At 35.1% G+C, this 7,799-nt stretch overlaps 1 pseudogene; it reads left to right on the top strand.

Annotated features, from left to right (window-relative positions):
- Positions 1 to 5,204, top strand: part of LOC114688919 — a 7,939-nt pseudogene extending 2,735 nt beyond the window's left edge.
- Positions 5,205 to 7,799: the final 2,595 nt, after the last annotated feature.

Genomic DNA, 7,799 nt, shown 5'->3' with positions numbered 1-7,799 from the left:
GAATTCCTTTGTTACTCATTGCAAGTGAGATCCTGGTATATTTTATGATTTAAAAAATATATCAAATGTTTTTTTTTTACAAAACCAGTGAATGGAAGGTCCAAGTTCATAATCTACGGCACCCCTTCCCATCTACATCAAAATCTTCATCCTAGCTCAGCTCCTGTCTCATATAGAATTTCCCATTGTCATGTAAACTAAAATCCCATGTTGCATCCTGGAGAATGGACCTGCCTCAGCTCACATGGACATCATACAGAGGCAACTAGAGCCCACCCTCCATCCCCATTCTACTCCTGCTTTCATTCTCTCCTTACCAGAATCCAGAGCATAAACAGAAACAGGGACTGGACAGGGCACACATCATTTGAAGAATGAACTTAGGAGAGTGAAGGCAAGAGACAGTTGAACATTATCTCAGGACAGCAAGGCAGGGACCTCCCCAGGGCAACATGCAAATACCCTGGTCTGTATGGCAGTGTACATAGAGCAGAGAGTTATGTGGTTTTTCTTGATTTGAAAAATAACCCAAAAGTGTATTTTCTACATCAGGTGTGAACGTAATAAAACAAAATGTGGTTACTAATCAGAGGCTAGCAGGATGCCGAAAGATTGGCAATGTGGTTCAAATCAAATGTAAATATACATTAACAAAGTAGTGTTGTTTTCAAATTTGAAATTTACTTAAATTTTGTAACATTCATAACTAAATTGCAGAGAACTAGAGAAATGTAATTAAGACATTGAGCTCATGATTGTCATGAATGAAACTTTGTACTCACAGTCAATAATACATTGCAAGATTACAAATGTGGAAGCAGGTCACTCAATTCTCAATGTATTGACTGTAATCTTACTAAGTATTAGAAAATAGACTTGATTATAATCAGGAAACTGATTCATTTTGCTGAATATGTTTCACAAATAAATGCATACTATAAGCATTTCCATAATAAACAGACACATAATTTTCATAACAATGAAATGTTCTTTTTATTCAATTTCTTTTAAGCTTACACATCAGAGAAACTCTGACCTTCTTGCTGTCACTGCAGATTATGTATTTTTTGAATTTCTCAACTCTCATTTGAATGAATCATACAGCTCCTTGCCTCAGTGACTTAATTTCATTTTCCAAGTATACCTATTTCATTCATGTTCTGTGAATAAGTAAATAAAATGTCTCTATTGCTGGATCCTTAGTGATGGCAACATTTATTCTTCCATGTGGACATTCTTATTTTTCTACCTTGTGAAGTTATTAATAAAGGTATACTAATACTTTTGTACCAGATTATATGTAAACATGTATCTTCATTTATCTTGAGCAGGTACTTATTTCTGTATTGGCCACCTCCATGTCACATATAAAAATGAAGCCTATTTGAGTTCACTAAACAGTGCTTTGTTTGCAACAGTGTCAATGTTCTGTACGACACATCGTTCTCAGTCACCGTGACATACATTTCCTTATAGTCACAAGAGATGCTTGGTCATTGAATTCTTGGGTCTTTTTGTTGGTTCCTGGTACAAGCAGAGGACTATGCCCTAAAGTATAAGTGTAGATGCATTGCTTACACTTTTTTCACCGTTTTTCACTGTTTTTAATTTTGTCTCTAGGTCATTGACTGCTTAACATGAACATCATTTTGTTGCTAATACCTTTAGATTTGTGACAAGGTATGGCTGCTGTTATCAAATAAATGACAAGATATGCAATGCAATGCTTGTAAAATAGTATTGGTTACATAGGGCAACTGACTTGGTTACATTTCCTAGCAATTGTTTTCATAATTATTTTCTTTCCAATATGTATTGTTCCAAATGGCAGGTTAGGAAGCCACAGATACTGCCTCAATTAGCTATACAAAAAGACAGGGAACAAATCACAGTAGCTTGAACAAATGGAAGAACAAATACATATCCATAAAAATAATTAAATATAGGCACAAGTAATTCACCCGACATATAAAAACTAATTACCAGAAAGCTGATTGTAAACATGAAACTAGGGCACTCTTAAAGTATAATGTATGCAAATTTTGTCAGCCTGAAATTTGGGGATGACTTAGGAGAGCACCAAATTGATGAGGCATGAACAAAAAGTGTTTAAGACAGACTTTAATAACTTGGGCAAATGTTGTTAGTGAAAACACGGTCAAGAGACCAGAATGTTTTCAAAATTTCTATCTCTTAAAGGAGTATTATCTTAAATATCCAAACCTTTCTTCAGTATAACAATAAAGCCAAATAACTTTTTACTTTTAAAATCATAATACAATCACACCATTTTAGAAAATGAAGTAAAGATTTCAACATGCACTTCATCAAAGAGTATAAACACACAGTGGAATATGTATGGAGCTGGAGCAATGAGAGAGAGAGACAGGCAGACACACACACACACACACACACACACACACACACACACACACACAAGGGGGGGAGAGGGGGAGAGAGGAGGAGAGAAGAGAGAGTCTTTTTAAGTTATGACAGAAGTTTTATTTAAAGAAACAGCTTCTTAAAGGAGAATGATCAACCTTCCATTGCAGTCATGATCATAAGGATCTGTTGCCCTCTGCAGAATCACTGCCTAAGAACAGAAGACACATGGCTGCTTAGATAAGCACAATAGCTACATGACCTTTGGATTGCAATGCAATTTAAAAGAAAGAAGGGTTATATAATGTTATCTTTTTAATGTATTGGTAGATATATAATGTAATTCTTCATTCTTTTTTACTATTTGACTTAATGAGTATCGATCCCAGGAATGCTCACCAAGCTATCTATTCTAACTTCTTACCATTATCAGCACTGCTAGAAAGCACATTTCTCAGAATTCTTTTTCAACTTTATCATCTCTGATGGAATTGCTTTATTTCGGTGATTCATACAAATAGAAGATGGGGATTTAACAGAAACACGACCTGCCAGAAGAGGCATAGTCTGATAAAGGTAAGAATTGAGAAATCACCTATAAAGTGCAACAAGCAGCTGAGAGTGTGCGTACCCCAAGCCTGCTCTGTCTGGATAGGCCTGAGCACCACAGATTCACTAGCTTACACCTTGATTCAGATGATCTCTGGAGAAACACCAAAGACCCCTCATTTCTATTATCAACTTCCTTGATATGAGCATAAAGTTGCCTAATGGCTATTGCTCAGACAACTTATTTAAACCATTCTGTTTGGAATATCTACAGTGCTAGGATTATTATGTATCTTGAGGAATTTCTTTTCTTTTCTGTCTATTTGATATTTTGTGTGTTTCATTTACCTTAATAGACACTGTCTTCATTAAGCCGGGGAAATTTTCCCCTATTATTTCATTGAAAATATTTTTCTGTGCCTTTGACCTGGGTTATCTTTCCTTTCATTCCTATTTTTTTTAAATTTGTTCTTATCATTGTGCCCTAGATTTCCTGGATGTTTTGTGTCCATTTTTTTTAATCTTAACAATTTCTTTGGTTAGGGTATCTGTTTCTTTTGCCTGTCTCCAATACCTGAAAGTCCTTCTTCCATGTCTTATACTCTGCTAGTGATGCTTACCACTGAGGTGATTGATATTTTTGGTTCTGTTGTTATTGTTTGTTTGTTTGCTTGTTTGTTAGGATTTGACTTCCTTAATTTTTCATTTCCAGTTTTATTTTCATTTGGGTTTTCTCTAGTGATACTATTTCCACTTTCATGTCTTGGTCTTTTTTCATTATTTGATTCTACTGTTTGTGTTTTTATAGACTTCTCTAAGGGTTTTATCCATCACCTCTTTAAAGTCCTTAAACATATTCACAATTATGGTTTTGAATTCCTTGTCTTGTGCCTCAGCTACATTATATTTCTTATGACCTACTGAAATTGGGTAACTGGAGAGACTGTAATGGAGGACAGAAAGGAGAGTGAACATCACCTACTTGAGTCCCAGCCTACTGCACCCATTGGGGATTCCAGTAGAGAGTACTTTTCAGTATGGGTGGCTGACACAAAGCATAGGAATAGGCTAGGAGAGAGTGCAGATAAGGCTATAGGAGGATGAAAATCTGAGTGCAAAGCAAGTTCAGCAAAGTCCCTAGGGAAGTGAAGTAATGTGAGAGGAGAGGAACGTGAAAGCAAGTTTAGTCATTTTTAAGAGAGACTGTTATAGAGACTTCCTGGCACTCCTTCCCATACAATCTCCCTACTCCCTCTTCCATAATGTTCCCTGAGCCATAGATACTGCTGCTGTGATGTAGATGTATGCATTGCGGCTGAGACTCAGCAGTTTGTGTTTATAAACTTGTGCATACATATACACACACATAGATCACACACACACACACACACACACACACACACATACATATATGTAACAATAATAATTTCAGGAAAAAAGACTATCAACTTGAGAGTAGGGGGAGAAGTGAGACGAAATGAAAGAAGGCTACCTAAGAGGATCTTGGGGGAAGAAAGAAGAAAGTGACATGATTCTATTTCAATTTAAAATATTTTTATGAATACTTGTTGTAATATAGGGAAGGGATAAGTGAAGAACTACCCTAATACAGACTGAGGTCTAGAGTTTTCTACTTTTAAATCTAGGTAGAGCTGTGTGTCCTTTAATCTTGGATTTGTAGACCTCCAGGTGGCTCTTAGCAAAGCTTGTTGAGATAGAGCCATCTTGCTCTTGCTGCATGCTGGTATTGGAAGAACCTCTCTGCTGTGGATTAACCAAAAGCATGAATCAAGAAAAGTTAGGTGACTTCAAGCTCAGGTCCAGATAGGGGGCAAGAGCATAGCACTCAAAACAGAGAAGGTGGTACTTAGGACATTTACAGCTGAAGACAAAAGGCTTCAGAGTTATCAAAAAAAAAAAAAAAACTAGTTGTGAATAATACAGCTAGTATTGAAGAGATAAACATGATTAAAGACAATGATGGAAGGATTATTCATTTAAATAATCCCAAAGTCCATACTTCCCTTTCTACCAACAACTTTGCAATTACTGTTCACACAGAAGACATACCAGTTATAGAAATGCTTCCTGGAATATTAAGTCAGCTTGCTGCTGACAGAAGGAGCCTTAGAAAGCTAGCTGAACATTTTCCATGGCAAGTATGGAATAGTAAATCCCCAAAACCAGAAGATATAGATGAAGATGCTGGTGATATTCCAGATCTTGTAGAAAATGCTTATGAAACATTGAAAAATGAAACTAAATTCTTCTGAGTTTTGGAACCAGCATGGACTATATTTAACAATCAGCTCTGTGGTTCAAAGATTTACAGAATGGAGAACATTACCTGGTAATGTTTCAGTAATATAAATATTGTGAGTATTAATAAAGCTGTTTGTTCAGAAGTTCTCTGTCATTTGATTTCACATCATCACTTCTTCCCAGGATGTATTCTTTTGTTCAGAATATGAAATACTTCAATTTGAAGATGGCTTTTTCTCTGGTGGGGCACTTTTGGTGTGTTTGATATGTATGTGTGAGAGTGTGTGTATACATGATGGACAGAAAATTAGATAACAGTTATATCTGTCTTCTTACTTTCCCACTAGAAATGAAACAAATAATAAAAGAAAGAAAATCTTGGTGAACTAAAGAGCAATGTAGCGATGGAGTGGAGAGGGTGACATTTCAGTTTATAGTGCCTCTTTCTGAGGACCTCCAGGGCTTCACTTAACAACTGCTACATGCTAAGTGGTCATATTTAAATCTGTCATCTGTCCAGATTCTCTCGTATCTCATGGGCACATAAAAAAATACCAATTTTAATCACATGTAGTACAAAAGTCTCTTTCATTCCCTGATAACTTCCTTAATGGGTAAAACAGTTGCGTGTGTGTGTGTGTGTGTGTGTGTGTGTGTGTGTGTGTGTGTGTGTGCTGGGTTTCCTTCTATGTTTTCCATTCAACTGCTCAAACACTGTTGCTAAAGCTCACGGGCCAAGTAATGGTATCAGCTCAAGAACTTTCAAAATACAATACCAATTAAATTTCATGCAGCTGTTACACTTCTAGCCTATTGCTCCCTTGATTTCCTGACAATATCTAAGGTAGAATCTTTTTTTTTCTGGTTTTTGGAGACAGGGTTTCTTAAGGTAGATTCTTAAAGCAGACTGTTTTCAATGAGAAAATTGGGAATAATGCAAAAAAATATCATTAGGTGGACTGGCAATTTAGCAATAGAAGAAACAAAAGCATATTTGACAGGTGAGAACTTTTAGCCAAAGTTGCATATAGTTGCCCTGGTTATTGAATATCTGAAACAAATTATACACATCTGTTTATATCCTCTACAATTTTTGAAGTTCAGATATTTTCTCTTCAAAATTACATATTCAGATTATAATGTTCAATGGATATAAAGTGAGCACCAAAATTTAAATACATAGATTTCCCATTTTATCATAAATGTTTTTTTACATTAGGTGCTTAAAATAGCATTTTTAAAGCTTTTGAGAATTTCATTTCCACCATTTACTCTCCTCTTCTAACATCTCCTCAAATTTGTGATCTTTTATTATATAATTATTATTGTTTTCTAAACACACACTACCTAAGAGTACATTTAATGTTGATCTTGTGCATATGTGTTTATGGCTGACTACTTGTGATTTAATAACCTACCAAGAGGTTCACCCCTGGAGAAAATTGATTTCTCCTCTCTCAGCAAGCTTTGATTGCCTGTAGCAATTCAACAAGGTCTGGGGCTGTGTGAAATTTTCCCTACTGAGCTGACATGTTCACTATTGTTGTCTTATGCTGGTCTTGCTTAGGTAGCTGCATTGCTGATTTCATGACTTTTTGCCTTTTATAATGCAAATTATAATGAAACTGCAAATAAGACTAAAAATTATGGTGGGCAGCTGTAATTGTTCATATAGTACAGCATGTAGAATGAAGACCAAGAAAATGTAATAGTAAGGACAGAATATAAACAAGAGGAACCATGGGAATATAAAGATACACATTTTTATATAATGATTATATTATATGATGGCTTTTCCAACTGAAGTTCATTGAGATGAGTTGGGATTGGGAGTTAGGCAGTATAGTTAGAGTGGTTACTTTAATCTGTTGGTTAGTGTTTTTGTTTGTAAGTTTATTAAAATAAATTGATTTATATTTTTGAAAACAAAAATGTAAAATGCCTGCTTCTTTTTTTACTAATGGGAGCAAATGTCTGCCTCTCAATTATCTTCTATGAGTGGTAGTTTGGGGAAAGGAATGATCAGGTAATAAATTCACTTTGGACAATGCCATTTGTTGACAGAAAAATCTTCAAGTCCTATCTGAGGTCAGTTATTCATCTTATCTCATGTAATCAAGTTGTATAAGTTGTATCAGCCTAGTAACCACAAATAAACCCATTTTTTCAGAGGGTTCTTGTTGGTATGGAAAAAAGTTCAAATGTGTCAGAGGTAGGAATGAGAAGGGGTAATACTGTGTAAAATTGTCCACAACTCACATTATATGTATGTGAAATTATCAAAACTGTTTAAGGCATAAAAGTAAATATTGAGAACCACAAATTTTAAATTATAGGAAGGTTATCTCAATTTGTAGAGAAAATTAAGTTTTTAAAACACATATAAAAAATCACTACGTGCAGGCATCTTCTCTCCACACACAAAAACTAAAGTATTACATAAATTATTTCTTTATTCTTTCTTGACATTGAGGTTTATGAGATCATGGTACATAGTCTAAATAAATTTCATAGGATTTTCAGTGAATAATAGGTACCAGAAGCATAAATTGATGAGTTTGCATAACTATGGAACCAAACACAAAATCCTAACATTTTAAAATACA

The sequence above is a fragment of the Peromyscus leucopus genome, chromosome 3 (assembly GCF_004664715.2).
Source record: "Peromyscus leucopus breed LL Stock chromosome 3, UCI_PerLeu_2.1, whole genome shotgun sequence".
NCBI lineage: Eukaryota > Metazoa > Chordata > Mammalia > Rodentia > Cricetidae > Peromyscus > Peromyscus leucopus.
The sequence above is the reverse complement of the archived record's forward strand: the minus strand, read 5'-3'. Positions and strand labels throughout refer to the sequence as shown.